Source organism: Eleutherodactylus coqui, chromosome 6 (assembly GCF_035609145.1).
Source record: "Eleutherodactylus coqui strain aEleCoq1 chromosome 6, aEleCoq1.hap1, whole genome shotgun sequence".
Classification (NCBI taxonomy): domain Eukaryota; kingdom Metazoa; phylum Chordata; class Amphibia; order Anura; family Eleutherodactylidae; genus Eleutherodactylus; species Eleutherodactylus coqui.
Genome location: NC_089842.1, coordinates 17736517 through 17756129, shown reverse-complemented (window position 1 = coordinate 17756129; position 19613 = coordinate 17736517).

The following is a 19613-nucleotide window of genomic DNA, read 5'->3' as shown; positions in this document are numbered from 1 at the left end:
TTCCGTGTTCGCGACGGTCTATTCTCCGTCACACCTCAGGCATTGCTGGTGGTGTCACGTGATTAAGACACCACGCGATAGATGGCGAGACATCAGTTGCCATGGAGACCGCCCGCAAGCGGGAGAGGCTCTTGATGACCCACAGCGTTCCTCACCTCATCCCCGAGGCGCCATCAATACTATAGTGTTGTCTGACTGGATCCAGCGGGATAGGATTAGGTACAGCAGACGTATCACAGTATCACGTGGAAGGATTAGATATATAGCATAGCAGACGGTATCACACCTGAGAGGATTAGATACAGTGGCCAGTATCACACATGAAAAACTTAGATACATCTTCCTGCACCCAGCGTGATCCCTTAACCCCCCCCCCCCCTCCCTGAGCGCCGCTGGACCCCCGACACAGCCGCCTTCTGAGTGACGTAGGACGGTGCAATAATGTCACCTGAGGTGTGATTGGATGGACGGTCTTGTCACCGGAGACGCTAAGTGGTGGATGTGTGAGGGCACACAAGGTGACCGGGCTTAGGGCGCCCCCTACAGACCACCAGTAGAGAGGAGTGTCTGACCAGACTGTTAGGAGGTGTTGGGACTAGTGGATGTGTAAGGGGCACACAAGATGACCGGGCTCAGGACGCCCCCTACAGACCACCAGTAGAGAGGAGCGTCTGACCAGACTGTTAGGAGGTGTTGGGACCAGTGGATGTGTGAGGGCACACAAGGTGACCGGGCTCAGGACGCCCCCTACAGACCACCAGTAGAGAGGAGCGTCTGTCCAGACTGTTAGGAGGTGTTGGGACCAGTGGATGTGTGAGGGCACACAAGGTGACCGGGCTCAGGACGCCCCCTACAGACCACCAGTAGAGAGGAGCGTCTGACCAGACTGTTAGGAGGTGTTGGGACCAGTGGATGGGGGCACACAAGGGGACCGGGCTTAGGACGCCCCCTACAGACCACCAGTAGAGAGGAGTGTCTGATCGTCCGACAAGCACCATCAGCTCCAACTGTTCCGTTGTCCGCCATCCAGAGACAGGGGGTGCCGTTGTTATACCCTTGTGCCTGTTCGAACCATTTCCAGGCACTTGGCTTAAGGTTTTTGTTTCACAGGGCCTATTACATGTACGGCCTCTGTCCCCCACCATCGCCCCCGTTTACAGTGATGTCATGAGCGATGAAACTGGACGCTACGGGGGGGGAACCGGGTTGTCTGCAGCCCATATCGCATCTTGTATCCAAGCTAGAGGCGGCACAACAGGGTACTGGAGCCTCCATGCCCAACTGTATCACATCTTGTATCCAAGCTAGAGGATAGAATGACTGAATGACGATCGGCCGTGTGAACAGGCAGTACTCATCTGTGAACAACTGCCTGTTTACTGAAAATGGAGGCGGCGGACAGGAATGACCCCCGGTCTGCGCCACCTCCATTCACTGAGTGATGATCGCTGGGACGACCTGTCAGGCATCCCGTGTTACAGGGTCCTTGGGGTATCGTTACTCAGGCCAATTATCGTCCAAATAGTCGCTCAATAGAGTGAATGTAAGTGAAAATTGTGCAAACATGGCCGCAGCCGAGTGACAGGTGATCATTTGTTTTATACGAGTTGCTCAGTTCCAACTCACCTAATTCATTCTCATCTGGTGTCTCTCACGGACTAACAGCTTTGCAGGGAGGGCTGCGGTTGTTTTATTGTGCGCCCCACGCCAAACATTTCAAAAATATTTTGGCCTCCGACTTAATGCTCATTGATTCCCGAAAACACATAAATACGTGCGAGTGATCCTCGACTGAACCGTCCCTGCTGGTCTGCGATGGAACACTCGCTGGCGCCATCTCTGGCTGCTTTTGGTCTTCATGCGGACGTAGTTGCACGTGCAATCCGCAGAAAATACCACCCATTGATTTCAGTGGGTTTGTTGACGTGTGCATGTATTTGGCGTGTGCAGTTTAGTCACACAATATAATAAGCAGTATGTTCTATGCTCCTGCGCAGGAAAAGAGAACAATTGGAACTTGTGAACTTAATTGGCCATTTGAATGGCTGAGAACATTGGTCGTGTCTTTTGTGCGCACAATTTGCCTGGATCCCCGTGTGAAAGAGGCCCAATGTTCACCGGCAGATCTGGTTTCGGAATCAAGATCCGCAAATCAAGCCGCCATAGGGAAGCATGCGCGCCCGCACATGAATGAAAGCATGCGGATTTGTACTGTGGATCTTTTGCCTGGAAAACAAATCGCAGCATGCTCCGTTTCAGTGCGGTTCCCACACGGACGACTTCCATTGAAGTCAATAGCAGCCATCCGATCCGCGGCCCGTCCGCAATTGAACCACGTGCGAGCCGTGTATTCTGCGGGAAAGCAGGAGTTTTTAAAAAGAAAGACTCCATTACATGTGTGTGGCGGCGAGCCGGACGGCACTTCCACGCAAATTAACAGTGAAGAAGATAGAAGTCCCGGAGCGGTGAGCAGAGTTCTCGGCCGAGGGCAGGGTTGGATTCTGACTGCGTGCTGCCAATTGCCATGTACTATCTTGGCGTGTACGCTGGCGTAAAGATAGGACATGCTGAGATTTTTCTTCATTTCACGCAAGTGAAACCCCCCCTACGGAACGAGCAGCGAGAATTTACGTGTCGTTCGTCGCTCAGTTTATAAGCCATAAATACCTGCCGATGATCGGCCGTGTAAACAGGCAGTCGCTCATCTGATCCCCGACGCGCTCAGTGATGATCCTCCTGTGTCAAAGCTCAGGAGCGATCATCATTGGCGCAGCCTGTCAGGGTTCTTTACCCAACCGGTCGTCCCGTGTAAAAGGGCCCAAAAACATGCAACCATATAAAAACTTATCTGTGTTGCGTTCAGAAAAAGAGGCTTTTTTCACCCGAGTTCAGTTCCTTATGTCCATTTTTTTATTTCGGTATGTCATCCGTTTTTCATGTCTATAAATGATGTTTTTTCTGTATTTCTTAGCAACGGATTCAGGAAATACGGACGGCACATGAACCGCTCCGTGTGCTGTCCGTGTTCTGCTTTTTTCACGCAATCAGTGTATCCATGTGAAAAAGTGATGTTTTTTGGCGCAGTGACCACGATGGGTCCAGTCAGCTATAGATTCGGGGGAAAAAAATGGCGGCATGTTTCAACCTTTCGTTTTCCTCGGAACTCATCGCCCATTGTTTTCAGTTGGAGCTTTAATGTTGCGCATGCTGCGCGATCTGCATGCAAGGTTTCCCACTGAAATCTATGGGAAGCACTTCGGATATCTATTGCGCGTGAAACTCGCACAAGAGGATCGAAAATTCAGCAATGCGTTAAAAAACGCCTCGCATATGCAGGTACATCACACGTTCGCGAGCGCGATATCGGACCGCGTTTCACGGCCCGATATCGCACTCACCCGTGTGTAGGTAGCCTTACTGTAGTATAAGGCGTTCGGATCCTTAGATCACATATAATTTTATCAGTGATGTCATCACCAGGGGGCGGGGCTACGACTACTTCTCAGCCATTGGAGCATCCTTCGGTGGCCCTTGGGATGGAAAGAGTTAACCCACGCATACATGGACTTCAAGAAGTTTCCGATGTAACATGCAATCGGCTCCTCAAGGCGGTAAAAAAGACATCAACGTGTCGCCTCTGATCTTCCTCTAATTACTCCCTCCCCCGGTACGCGGCGTCCGCTACGGAATTTGACATTTTAGAAAATTGTCATTATTGCTGAAAAACAAAAAAAAGAACAATTCCCAGAAGACAATTGTCAAGCGCAGATCGGCTCGGAGACATCTTTTAAGTCAGGATCAATGAAACAGGCATCGGATAGACGAAGCGCTAATGTGAAGCGGCGAAAAACGATTGATTTTGATCAGCGCACATCTATGTCATCCATAGAAAGGTTCAGTGCCGCATACGGCCACCACTAATGACTTGTCATCTGCCGTGCACTTGCTTCTGTTTAAGTGTCAGTTTTTACTGAACTCTGGAATTTTATTCATGAACAAGGAAGCTTCTGATGAACGGAGCAACACACACAAAAAAAAAATTCTATCACAGGCAGAAATGAACTGCGCCTTTAAGAGCCGTAATCTGCAGCGCTCGCTGCGATGTAATCTAGTAAAATCCGCCGCTGCTCACTTTTCAGGGAATGCGCTATGTAAACAGATGATGGGGATAATAAGCGGCGTGTTAATGTCTCATAACCCGCATTTCTATGACACTAAAAGCTTTGCTCACGGAACGCGGCAGCACAAAGCGGCGTGAAGCTCTGCTTGATGAATCATCCAGCTCGCATGGAGCCTATTGTATAAACTGTGGCGCACCTGGCGCCGCCGACCTTCATTGCTGCTCACATAAACGCCGTGAACCAAGGTCGCCGCCAGAGAGGAAACGCACTTAGTAAACGCTAACGCTTTCTTGTCAATGCAAACAAAGCCGAGTACTCCGAGCGATGATTAACTCAAGTACATGAGAGCGAGAGGTCAAGAGCCAACAGAGCCTGGCGTATCTAAGCCTACTATATGTGATACGGCCTGCTCAGCAGGGTATCTAATCCTATCATGTGTGATACTGAATTCTGAGTTACGTATCTAATCCTATCGTGTGCTACTGACTGCTGAGCTGTTGTATCTAATCCTACCATGAGTGACTTTGTCAGCTGAGCTGTGTAGCTAATCCTATTATTTGTGATACACTCTTTCTATCTGCTGTATCTAAACCTCTGACAATGTCTGATGAGCTGCTGTATCTAAGCAGATGTCTGATGGTTTTCCATCCTACCTGCCTGCTGAAATATGTATCTAAACCTATAATGTGTGATACTGTCTGCTCAGCTATGTATCTAATCTGTGATACTGTCTGCTGAGCAGCTGTGTATCTAATCCTATCATGTGTGATACTGTCTCACTACTCTACAGTTCTCCATCTTCTTTGAGGGATCTTCTGTTTCATTATGCGCCAAATGTTCCCTACTGGTGAAAGATCTGAACTGCAGGCAGACAGTTCAACCCGGACTCTTCTATGCAGCCATGCTGTTGTGATGGATGCAGTATGCGGTTTAGCATTGTCTCACTGAAATATACAAGACCTTCCCTGAAAGAGACGTTGTCTGGATGGAGCAGATGTTGCTCTACCACCTCTTTATACTGTCAGCATTAATGGTGTCTTTCAGGATGGGTAAGCTGCCCATGCCATAGGCACTAATGCCACCCCATACCATCAGAGAGGCAGGGTTTTGAACTGTCTGCTGACAACAAGCTGGGTGGTCTCTCTTCTCTTTCGTTCGCAGGACACGGGGTCCGTAGTTTCCAAAAATAATTTCACATTTTGATTCATCTGACCATAGCTGTCCATTTTGCCTCAGTCCATTGTAAATGAGCTTTGGCCCAGAGAAGATGCTGGTGTTTCTGGCTTATGTTGATGCACGGCTTCTCTGCATGATGCAGCTTTAACTTGTATTTATGGATTGCACAGCGACTTGTGTTCGCAGACAATGATTTCTGGAAGTATTCTGAGCCCATGCAGCGATTACATTACAGAATCATGCCTGTTTTTAATGCAGTGCCGCCTGAGGGCTCGTAGATCTCCAGCATCCAATATTGACCGTCGGCCTTGTCTCTTGTGCACATGGACTTCTGCAGATCCTCTGAACCTTTTGATGATATTATGAGCTGTAGATGGGGGAGATTCAAAGTCTTCGCAATTTTACGTTGACGAACATTTTTATGAATTTCTTCCATAACTTTAGATGCAGTTTTTCACAGATTGGGGACCTCTGACCATTTTTGTTTCTGAGAGACTCTGGGAATTGGACTTGTAATCCTATCGTATTTGATACTTTCTGCGTAGCTGCTGTATCTAATCCTATCACGTGTGATACTTTATGCTCAACTATGTGTGTAATCCTATCATGTAATACTCTGTGTATCTAAGCCTATCGTGTGTGATACTATCTCCTGATTTGTGCAGCTAATTCTACCATGTGTCATACTGTCTGCTGAGCTGTTGTATCTAATCCTACCATGTGTGATTCTGTATGCTAAACTGTGTATGTAATCCTACATGCTGAACTGCTGTATCTAATCCTGTCTTGTGTGATACTGTCTGTAGAAATGCTGCATCTAAGCCTATCATGTGTGATCTGCTCAGATATAAAGTATCTAAAGGTAACTGTGACTCGGTGCAAATAAGTGCAGGTGTGTATATCTCCGGGAGGAGAGATCTGTTAAACCCCAAGGGATGTGGAGTATTGGTGTAACTTGACGCCACCAGGAAGCTAGGGGTTTGACAGGGGGAACGCCCCTCTCACACCCCTAGCTCCCGATTGGTTGATGTCAGAAAGGTCCTACCAGCGCACTGTGCATTGCTTGTTGGCTGCTGTGGTCGGTTAGGAGGTCAGGGATCCACGGAGATGAGGCGGAGCGGGAGGTCTCAAGTCAGCTGTGAGCGGGGAGATGGAATCGCAGCCTGGAGCGGACGGTGACTGTAGCTGCAGCAGTGGGGAGTGCAGGCTGAGCGACTAAAGAGCAGCATGTGGGAGGTTAGCGGCAGCCAGCAAACAGCAGAAGCGGGGATTACAGCAGCGGACACCAAAGTCCAGGCGCGGGGAGCTGTCTTAAGAGCTGGGACGTCAGATGCTGCGCCGGGAAGGTGTATTAACAAGTGGGGAACCGGCCGCATAGTTAGCACTCACCTGCCGCCTGCAGCCTCCGTTTCGTCTGCTGCCTCAAGGCTCCCTGCAGTGCGTGGCATCACCACTCCGTCGGGGCATGCGGCAGCGTGCTCTGTACCGCCGGTACCCTCTGTGCTCCGTTAAAGTGCTGACCGCCTCTCTGCTCCCTGACGGCGGCCGGCTGTGTGGTCTCTGTCAGCGGCCGGCTGTGTGATCTCTGTCAGCGGCCTGTGTGCTCCCTGACACCGGGTGACTGTGTGTTGACTGACGGCGGCAGTGTCTGTGATCGGTGACGGCGGCCGCTTGTGTCTCAGCCCTGACACACGCTCCCCTGCTGACAGGTGTCAACCAAAGCGCTAGGCCATGTGTGTCGCCGCCGGGTAGCTCACTTTCATCTTTCCCTGTGCCGAATCAGCGCCGGCACCCCCTCCATGGCTTCTGTTCATAACTTGACTAGCCTTTCAGGACCTGCCGAAGACTAACCACTACAGCCAATCACGTTCAGTGAGGATCGCCCCCTGTCAATCTTGACTCCACCAGGAATTCCTGGTAACATACATAGTAACATAGTATGTAAGGCCGAATGAAGACAATGTCCATCTAGTCCAGCCTGGTGGCATCAAGATACACTAATACCGGGATGTGGTTGCACCTAAGAGCATCAGGTTCTGCAGGTATCTAAGCTGGTGCGGAGTACATTAGTAGGTGTCACCTCACTTACTGCAGCACAAGTTACTGTATAAACATGATCTAGGGAGCAGATGTGACCCCCAGAGACAGACAACCGCATAAGGAAGAGACAGGTCATGTCATTATGCTACATGTACAGAATGCTTACATCCTCCTATACTGTCATCACTTAATGACCACCAGATTCTCTTATAGACACCATACTGAGCCAAGGAATCAGATGCCGTCTACAAAGACCCCCATACTTAGGAATTCCATTCTATAGTCCACAAGAATAGCATACTCATATCCTAACATACTCTGTGCTGCTGTGTAAGCCGCTCCTTCCTCTATGTGCTACGGAGTCATTGACCTCCATATCTGTTATTAGAACAGTCAATCTCATTTTTGCAGCAGACATTAATACTCTTTTATGATTTGACAGATTCACATTTAATTTCCTCTTCATTTACATCCTGAAATAAAATGTTTACTCAGCTCCTCTAATATGAAATGTCTTTACCAGAGGTGAGTGGATTACTACTGAAACTCTTATGTAACTATATGCAAGAATATAACTACTATAATACTGCCCCTATGTACAAGAATATAACTACTATAATACTGCCCCCTATGTACAAGAATATAACTACTATAATACTGCCCCCTATGTACAAGAATATAACTACTATAATACTGCTCCTATGTACAAGAATATAACTACTATAGTACTGCTCCTATGTACAAGAATATAACTACTATAATACTGCCTCTTATGTACAAGAATATAACTACTATAATACTGCTGCTATATACAAGAATATAACTACTATAATACTGCTGCTATGTACAAGAACATAGCTACTATAATACTGCCCTCTATGTACAGGAATATAACTACTATACTACTGCCCCCCTATGTACAGGAATATAACTACTATAATACTGCCCCCTATGTACAACAATATAACTACTATAATACTGCCCCCTATGTACAAGAATATAACTACTATAATACTGCCCTCTATGTACAAGAATATAACTACTATAATACTGCCCCCTATGTACAAGAATATAACTACTATAATACTGCCCTCTATGTACAGGAATATAACTACTATAATACTGCCCCCTTATGTACAAGAATATAACTACTATAATACTGCCCCCTATGTACAAGAATATAACTACTATAATACTGCCCCCTATGTACAAGAATATAACTACTATAATACTGCCCCCTGTGTACAAGAATATAACTACTATAATACTGCTCCCTATGTACAAGAATATAACTACTATAATACTGCTGCTATATACAAGAATATAACTACTATAATACTGCCCCTATGTACAAGAATATAACTACTATAATACTGCCCCTATGTACAAGAATATAACTACTATAATACTGCCTCCTATGTACAAGAATATAACTACTATAATACTGCCCCTATGTACAAGACTATAACTACTATAATACTGCCCCCTATGTACAAGAATATAACTACTATAATACTGCCTCCTATGTACAAGAATATAACTACTATAATACTGCTCCTATGTACAAAAATATAACTACTATAATACTGCCCCTATGTACAAGAATATAACTACTATAATACTGCCCCCTATGTACAAAAATATAACTACTATAATACTGCCCCTATGTACAAGAATATAACTACTATAATACTGCTCCTATGTACAAGAATATAACTACTATAATACTGCCCCCTATATACAAGAATATAACTACTATAATACTGCCTCTTATGTACAAGAATATAACTACTATAATACTGCTGCTATATACAAGAATATAACTACTATAATACTGCCCCCTATGTACAAGAATATAACTACTATAATACTGCTCCTATGTACAAGAACATAACTACTATAATACTGCCCTCTATGTACAGGAATATAACTACTATAATACTGCCCCCCTATGTACAGGAATATAACTACTATAATACTGCCCCCTATGTACAAGAATATAACTACTATAATACTGTCCCCTATGTACAAGAATATAACTACTATAATACTGCCCCCTATGTACAAGAATATAACTACTATAATACTGCCCCCTATGTACAAGAATATAACTACTATAATACTGTCCCCTATGTACAAGAATATAACTACTATAATACTGCCCCCTATGTACAAGAATATAACTACTATAATACTGCCCCCTATGTACAAGAATATAACTACTATAATACTGCCCCCTATGTACAAGAATATAACTACTATAATACGGCCCTCTATGTACAGGAATATAACTACTATAATACTGCTCCTATGTACAAGAATATAACTACTATAATACTGACCCCTATGTACAAGAATATAACTACTATAATACTGCCCCTATGTACAAAAATATAACTACTATAATACTGCCCCTATGTACAAGAATATAACTACTATAATACTGACCCCTATGTACAAGAATATAACTACTATAATACTGCCCCTATGTACAAAAATATAACTACTATAATACTGCCGCCCTATTTTGTATCTGTTTCTCTCAGAAAGTTGATGTAACATCAGCTGATCTTCCCTGTGCTATTGAGGGGGGAGGGGGGGGGGGTAAAGAAATGCAGACTATCTATAAGCAGAGAGATGGTGAGGGAACACTTAGCTAACTTAAATGAATTCAAGTCTCAAAGTCCAGATGAATAACATCCTAGGATACTAAAGGAAACAGAGGTAATTGCTAAACCATATGTCTGTCATGTGTAGGCTAAATATATAAGTGTTCTGTCCAGTTAATCAGCTCATAAGACTGTTCACCTACAGTCGGTCCCAGTATTATCATTTTCCTATAACTGGGACTGAGCTTAGATACTACTGGAAATTGATGACGCTCTTTTATGGGATCTTCATTTAAGTATTAAAAAATGTAAATTGAGTCGGATACCTGAGCCTAATTTGTAGAATCCCATATAGAACCTTCTTATCATGAGTGTATCTGTCGTTTCGCCTTTTTCTATGTATATTTTTTCTTCACTTTTGTCTGTCTAAAGGCCCAGTGTTTTTAATATATACCAATAAAAATCCTATACAATTGGAATAGGGCAAATGTTGTCCCGATCTTCAAAAAAGGGAAGAAGGTGGATCCAGGAAACTACAGGCCTGTGAGACTGACTTCTATACTGGGAAAAATCTTTGAACAAACTATTAAACAGCATGTATGCAAGTACTTGGATGAAAATGGAGTAATTAACCAGAGCCAACATGGGTTTATTACAAACAAGTCATGCCAGACAAATCTAATTTCCTTCTATGACAGAATCACCAACTGGGTTGATCAGGGAAATGCGGTGGATATAGTATATCTTGACTTTAGTAAAGCATTAGACAAAGTATCTCATATTATACTTATTGAAAAAATAACCAAATATGGGATTGACAAGGCAACCGTTAGGTGGATTCACCACTGGCTGAGTGATCATACTCAAAGAGCGGTCATAAATGGCTGCACATCCAAATGGAAGAATATATCAAGTGGGGACCACAATTCTCTTTCCTAGGCCCAGTGTTCAACATTTTTATAAATGATCTGGAGGAGGGAATTGATGGGAAATTGATAAAATTTGTAGATGACACAAAGCTAGGAGGGATAGCTAACACTAGAGAAGAGAAAGCGAGTATTCAAAAGGATCTAGAAAAGCTTGAACAGTGGGCGGCGACTAACAAAATGGTATTTAACAAGGAGAAATGCAAAGTCTTACATCTGGGCAAGAAAAATGAAAAAAGCACATACAGAATGGGAGGAATTGAGCTAAGCAGCACATGTGAAAAAGACTTTGGTATACTAATAGACCATAGACTGAACATGAGTCAACAATGTGATGCAGCAGCCAAAAAGGCAAACACATTTCTGGGATGTATTAAGAGAAGCATAGAGTCTAGATCACATGAGGAAATTATCCCCCTCTACTCTTCCTTAGTCAGACCTCATCTGGAATACTGTGTCCAGTTCTGGGCGCCTCACTTTAAAAAAGACATCAACAAACTGCACCAAGTTCATAGAAGAGTTACCAAAAAGGTGAGCAGTCTCCAAATCATGTCCTATGAGGAACGGTTTAAGGATCTGGGAATGTTTAGCTTGCAAAAAAGAAGACTGAGAGGAGACTTAATAGCTGTCTACAAATATCTGAAGGGTTGTCACAGTGCAGAGGGATCAGCCCTATTTTTATTTGCACAAGGAAAGACTAGAAGCAATGGGATGACACTGAAAGGGAGGAGACACAGATTAGATATTAGTCAGTGAGGGTGATCAATGAGTGGAACAGGTTACCATGGTAGGTGGTGAGTTCTTCAATGGAAGTGTTCAAACAAAGGCTGGACAACTATCTGTCTGGGATAATTTAGTGAATTCTGCACTGAACAGGGGGATGTACCCGATGACCCTGGAGGTCCCTTCCAACTCTACCATTCTATGATTACCATAATACTGCTCCCTATGTACAATAATATAACTACTACAATACTGCCTAATATATAAAAGACTAGATCTACTATAATACTGTCCCCAATGTGCAAATATGTTATGCTGCTCCCATGTACTAGAATATAGTTACTATATACAAGAATATAACTACTATAATACTGGCCCTAGGTACCAAACTATAATACTGACTTCCTATGTACAAGACTAGAACTATTATATTACTGTCCCCTATGTGCAAAAAGTAAACTACTATTATGCTGCCCCTATGTACAACATAAATACTGTAATACTGCACCATATGTACAAGAATATAACTACTAGTACTGCCCCTATGTAGAAGAATCTAATTACTATAATGCTGCTCCTATGTATAAGATTAGAACTACTATAATACTATCATATGTAAAATATAATTACTACAATACTGTCCCCAATATACAAGAATATAACTACTATAATACTGTCCCTATGTACAAGAATATAACTACTATAATACTGCTCCTATGTACAAGAATATAACTACTATAATACTGCTCCTATGTGCAAAAATATAACTACTATAATACTGCCCCCTATGTAAAAGAATATAACTACTATAATACTGTCCCTATGTACAAGAATATAACTACTATAATACTGCCCCCTATGTACAAGAATATAACTACTATAATACTGTCCCTATGTACAAGAATATAACTACTATAATACTGTCCCTATGTACAAGAATATAACTACTATAATACTGCCTCCTATGTACAAGAATATAACTACTATAATACTGCTCCTATGTGCAAAAATATAACTACTATAATACTGCCCCCTATGTAAAAGAATATAACTACTATAATACTGTCCCTATGTACAAGACTAGAACAACTATAATACTGCCCCTTATGTGCAAAATGTAAATTACTATAATACTGCTCCCTATGTACAAGAATATAACTACTATAATACTGTCTCCTATGTACCAGAATATACCTAATAAATAATAACCTCCATATCAGTTATTTGAACAGTCACATTCTCGCAGCAGACAATAATAATATTTTATTATTTGACATATTAATTTAATTTTCTCTTTTCTAAATCATCCAAAACACTGCAAATATTTACTCAGCACTTCTAACATTAAATTTTATTACCAGGAATGAATTGATTACTATTAAAACTTTTCTGTGTCAATATGCAAGACGTAAGCCAATCTAATAATATCCCCTATGTCCAAAATGTAAACGACTGTTATGCTGCCCCCTATATACAAGAATCTAGCTACTATAATGCTGCTCCTATGTAGAAGAAAGTAACTAATATAATACTGCCCCTATGTGCAAGAATATAGCTACTATAATGCTGCCCCTTTTGCACAAGAATAAACCTACTATAAAACTGCCTTCCTATGTACAAGAATATAACTACTATAATACTGCTCCCGCCTGTACAAGTATATAACTACTATAATACTGCCCTCTATGTAAAAGAATATAACTACTATAATAGTGCCGTCAATATGCAAGAATGGAACTACTATAATACTGACCTCAGTGTACAACAATATAACTACTATAATACTGCCTCCTATGTACAAGAAGATAACTGCTAAAATATTGCTCCCTATGTACAACAATATAACTACTATAATACTGCCTCCTATGTACAAGAATATAACTACTATAATACTGCCCCCTATGTACAGGAATATAACTACTATGATACTGCCCCCTATGTACAAGAATATAACTACTATAATACTGCCCCCTATGCGCAAGAATATAGCTACTATAATACTACCCCTATGTACAAGAATATAACTACTATAATACTACCCCCTATGTACAAGAATATAACTACTATAATACTGTCCATATGTACAAGAATATAACTACTATAATACTGCCCCCTATGTACAAGAATATAACTACTCTAATACTGCCTCCAATGTACAAGAATATAACTACTATAATACTGCCCCCTATGCGCAAGAATATAGCTACTATAATACTACCCCTATGTACAAGAATATAACTACTATAATACTGTCCATATGTACAAGAATATAACTACTATAATACTGCCCCCTATGTACAAGAATATAACTACTATAATACTGTCCACTATATACAAGAATATAACTACTATAATACTATTCCTATGTACAAGAATATAACTACTCTAATACTGCTCCTATATACAAGAATATAACTACTATAATACTGCCCCCTATATACAAGACTATAACTACTATAATACTGCCCCCTATATACAAGAATATAACTACTATAATACTATTCCTATGTACAAGAATATAACTGCTATAATACTTCTCCTATATACAAGAATATAACTACTATAATACTGCCCCCTATATACAAGAATATAACTACTATAATACTGCCCCCTATGTACAAGAATATAACTACTATAATACTATTCCTACGTACAAGAATATAACTACTATAATACTGCCTCCTATGTACAAGAATATAACTACTATAATACTGTCTCCTATGTACCAGAATATACCTAATAAATAATAACCTCCATATCAGTTATTTGAACAGTCACATTCTCGCAGCAGACAATAATAATATTTTATTATTTGATATATTAATTTAATTTCCTCTTTTCTAAATCATCCAAAACACTGCAAATATTTACTCAGCACTTCTAACATTAAATTTTATTACCAGGAATGAATTGATTACTATTAAAACTTTTCTGTGTCAATATGCAAGACGTAAGCCAATCTAATAATATCCCCTATGTCCAAAATGTAAACGACTGTTATGCTGCCCCCTATATACAAGAATCTAGCTACTATAATGCTGCTCCTATGTAGAAGAAAGTAACTAATATAATACTGCCCCTATGTGCAAGAATATAGCTACTATAATGCTGCCCCTTTTGCACAAGAATAAACCTACTATAAAACTGCCTTCCTATGTACAAGAATATAACTACTATAATACTGCTCCCGCCTGTACAAGTATATAACTACTATAATACTGCCCTCTATGTAAAAGAATATAACTACTATAATAGTGCCGTCAATATGCAAGAATGGAACTACTATAATACTGACCTCAGTGTACAACAATATAACTACTATAATACTGCCTACTATGTACAAGAATATAAGTACTATAATACTGCCCCCTATGTACAGGAATATAACTACTATGATACTGCCCCCTATGTACAAGAATATAACTACTATAATACTGCCCCCTATGCGCAAGAATATAGCTACTATAATACTACCCCTATGTACAAGAATATAACTACTATAATACTACCCCCTATGTACAAGAATATAACTACTATAATACTGTCCATATGTACAAGAATATAACTACTATAATACTGCCCCATATGCGCGAGAATATAGCTACTATAATACTACCCCTATGTACAAGAATATAACTACTATAATACTGTCCATATGTACAAGAATATAACTACTATAATACTGCCCCCTATGTACAAGAATATAACTACTATAATACTGTCCACTATATACAAGAATATAACTACTATAATACTATTCCTATGTACAAGAATATAACTACTCTAATACTGCTCCTATATACAAGAATATAACTACTATAATACTGCCCCCTATATACAAGAATATAACTACTATAATACTGCCCCCTATATACAAGAATATAACTACTATAATACTATTCCTATGTACAAGAATATAACTGCTATAATACTTCTCCTATATACAAGAATATAACTACTATAATACTGCCCCCTATATACAAGAATATAACTACTATAATACTGCCCCCTATGTACAAGAATATAACTACTATAATACTATTCCTACGTACAAGAATATAACTGCTATAATACTGCCTCCTATGTACAAGAATATAACTACTATAATACTGCCTCCTATGTACAAGAATATAACTGCTATAACACTGCCCATATGTACAAGAATATAACTACTATAATACTGCCCATATGTACAAGAATATAACTACTATAATACTTCTCCTATATACAAGAATATAACTACTATAATACTGCCTTCTATGTACAAGAATATAACTGCTATAATACTGCCCCCTATGTACAAGAATATAACTACTATAATACTGCCCCCTATGTACAAGAATATAACTACTATAATACTGCCTCCTATGTACAAGAATATAACTATTATAATACTGCCCCCTATGTACAAGAATATAACTACTATAATACTGCCCCCTATGTACAAGAATATAACTACTATAATACTGCCTCCTATGTACAAGAATATAACTACTATAATACTGCCCCCTATGTACAAGAATATAACTGCTATAATACTGCCCCCTATGTACAAGAATATAACTGCTATAATACTGCCCCCTATGTACAAGAATATAACTACTATAATACTGCCCCTATGTAATAGTATATATACTAAAATAGTGTACAGGAATACAACTACCAAAAGAATAACCTCCATATCGTTTATTAGAACAGTCAATCACATTCACGCAGCAGACATTTATAATATTTTATTATTTGACTGATACAAATTTAATTTCCTCTTTATTTAAATCATCTGGAACACTGGAAATGTTTACTCAGCACCTCTAACATTAAATTTCATTACCAGGGATGAATGGATTACTGTTGAAACTATTCTGTGACAATGTGTAAGACTTTAGCCACTCAAATACTTCCCCCTATGTCCAAAATGTAAACTACTATAATACCGCCCCCTATGTACAAGAATATAACTACTATAATACTGCCTCCTATGTACAAGAAAATAGTTACTATAATACTGCCCCTATGTACAAGAATATAACTACTATAATACTGCCCCCTATGTACAAGAATATAACAACCATAACACCGCTACTATGTATAAGAATATAACTACTATAATACTGCCGTCAGGACAGGGTCCGGGATAATGGAAGTTCCTGAGAAAACCCGCAACCCCTGTCCCTGCCTACATGCCCCCCTGGGCTAACCCCCAGGGCGACAACTGGGCGGTGGTCCCTACATTCGCTAGGGAAGCGGGACACGGGAGACAAACAGACACTGGAGACAAACAAACAGTAGAATGGTCAGACTATCCAGGTCGGTAATAGGAGGGTACGTGGTACAAAGGGGTCAGGCAAAAACGAAGTCTAGTCCAAAAGCAGAAGTCAGAAAGTCGGGGTTACAACAGGAGTCAAAACAATACGCAGGTGCAGCTGGAAGACCAAACTAACACTGGCATTGCTGGAAGGAAACAGAGACATTTAAATGCTGTCAGAACTCCCACCCAAGCAACTGATTGGGCAGTGGAGCCTGACAGCAGCAGGACCCAATCAAGGAGACGCTGGGAACACCGCCTCCAGCCTTGCTGAGCAGATGGATGCCAAGGAAGCACGCCTGGTAGTCATGGAGATGGGGACGCGCGGGGTGGCACCCGCTGCGTCCCTAGCAACCCGGCGGCGACCAGAGTTACAGCAGCCAGGGAATATCACTAGAATCGGGGCTCCCCTGCGCCGCACTTCTGCAACCCGGGTGGTAGGACTGGCAGTGCAGGCACAGAGGTCCCGAGAGTTGCCGTTTCTGACAGTACCCCCCCTTCTACGGGGGGACACCGGACCCCCATGGCTAGGAGCGGGCTTGAGAGGGAAGGCCCTGTAGAACGATCGGACTAGGCGTGGCGCATGAACATCCCTGGCAGGGACCCACGTCCTATCCTCAGGGCCACACCCTCTCCAGTGGACCAGATATTGTAGCACATCTCTAACCCGTCGGACATCAACAAGCCTTTCAACTTCATACTCCAGTTCCCCCTGTACCAGAGTAGGAGAGGGCGGGTTCTGAGTGGGTAGAACTGGAGTCACGTACCTTTTAAGCAAATTATTATGAAAAACCTTGTGAACCCTCCAGGAGTCAGGAAGTGCCAACTTATATGCCACAGGATTGATAACCTGGGAAACAGTAAACGGGCCAATGAACCGACGAGCAAGTTTCAGGGACGTAACCTTAAGTCTCAAATTCTTGGATGACAATAAAACTTGCTCCCCAACCACAAAAGGTACCGAGATCGTGCATCTTTTCTTAGAGTATTTAAGCAGTTTCTCTTGGGAACCCTGAAGGTTCTTACGAACCTGGGCCCAAACTGTGCACAGTTCATCAGAGGAAATGTCAGCAGCCGGATTGTCCGAAACAAAAGGAGCAGAGAGTGAGAACCGGGGATGGAACCCATAATTACAGAAAAATGGTGACAATTGAGAAGACGAGTTAACATGGTTGTTGATTGCAAATTCGGCGAGAGGTAAGTAGTTGGCCCACTGAAACTGGTTATTTGAAACAAAATGTCGCAGGTACTGGATCAGTTCTTGATTCATCCGTTCCGTTTGTCCTTTAGACTCAGGATGGAAAGCGGAAGAAAAAGACAAATTAACATTTAGAGAAAGATCGCCAGAAGCCCTGTACCCCTCTATCTGAAACAATATCCTCAGGGATCCCATGTAGCTGAGCAATCTCCTTGATGAACATTTCTGACAAAAGTTTGGCATTAGGCAGCTTGCAAAAAGGAACGAAATGTGACATTTTGGAGAAACGGTCAACTATAACCCAAATGACCGTTTTCCCCAGCGAGGACGGCAAATCAGTAATAAAATCCATGGATATATGGGACCATGGCCTGAATGGAATGGGTAAGGGAAGAAGAGGACCCTCAGGACGTCTCCTGAGATTCTTTCCCCTTGCGCAAACCGGGCATGCGGACACAAACAACCATACATCCCTGGCCATATGCGGCCACCAATAGACTCTGGATAATAACTCTTGAGTACCCCTGATACCGGGGTGACCAGCTAGGACTGAAGCATGTGTCTCCTCTAACACTTTCAATCTCAGTGACAAAGGAACAAAAAGTTTGCCTTCCGGAAGGGCTTCAGGGGCAGATTGTTGAGCAGCGTGTATAAGAGGTGAAAGATCGGAGGAGACAGCAGCGAGAACCACCGCAGGGGAGAGAATACTCTCAGGCTCAGACTCAGAAGGTTCCGGGGTACCAAAACTCCTAGACAGGGCATCAGCCTTAACATTCTTTGAGCCAGGTCTATAGGTCACAACAAAATTGAACCGAGAAAAGAACAAGGCCCAGCGGGCTTGCCGAGCATTCAACCCCTTAGCGGAGTCTAAATAAGTGAGGTTTTTATGGTCTGTGAGTACCGTGATCTGATGACGTGCCCCTTCCAAAAAATGCCTCCACTCCTCAAAAGCCCACTTAAAAGCCAGTAATTCCCGGTTGCCTATACCCTACTTCTGTTCAGTAGAAGAGAACTTTCTAGAAAAATAGGCACATGGTCTAAGGTTAGTGAGTGTGGAGGGACCTTGGGACAGTACCGCTCCCACACCAAACTCCGAGGCATCTACCTCCACAACAAACGGGCAGGAAAGATCCGGTTGTACAAGGACGGGCGCTGAAGAGAAGGCCGCCTTTAGGGTATCGAAGGCCATAAGGGCATCAGAAGACCAGGTACTCACATCTGCTCCCTTTCTGGTGAGATCCGTTAAAGGTTTAGCCACCACGGAGAAGTTTTTATTGAACTTGCGATAGTAATTAGCGAAGCCGAGGAAGCGTTGAAGAGCTTTCAAAGTACCTGGCCGGGCCCACTCCGTGATTTCTTTCACCTCGCCAGGATCCATCTGGATATCACATGGTGTGATGATACACCCTAAGAATGATATTTTTTGTACCCCAAAAACACATTTCTCGAGCTTTGCAAACAGCTTGTTATGTCTGAGTCGAGCCAACACGGTCTGAACATGTGTACAGTGGGTCG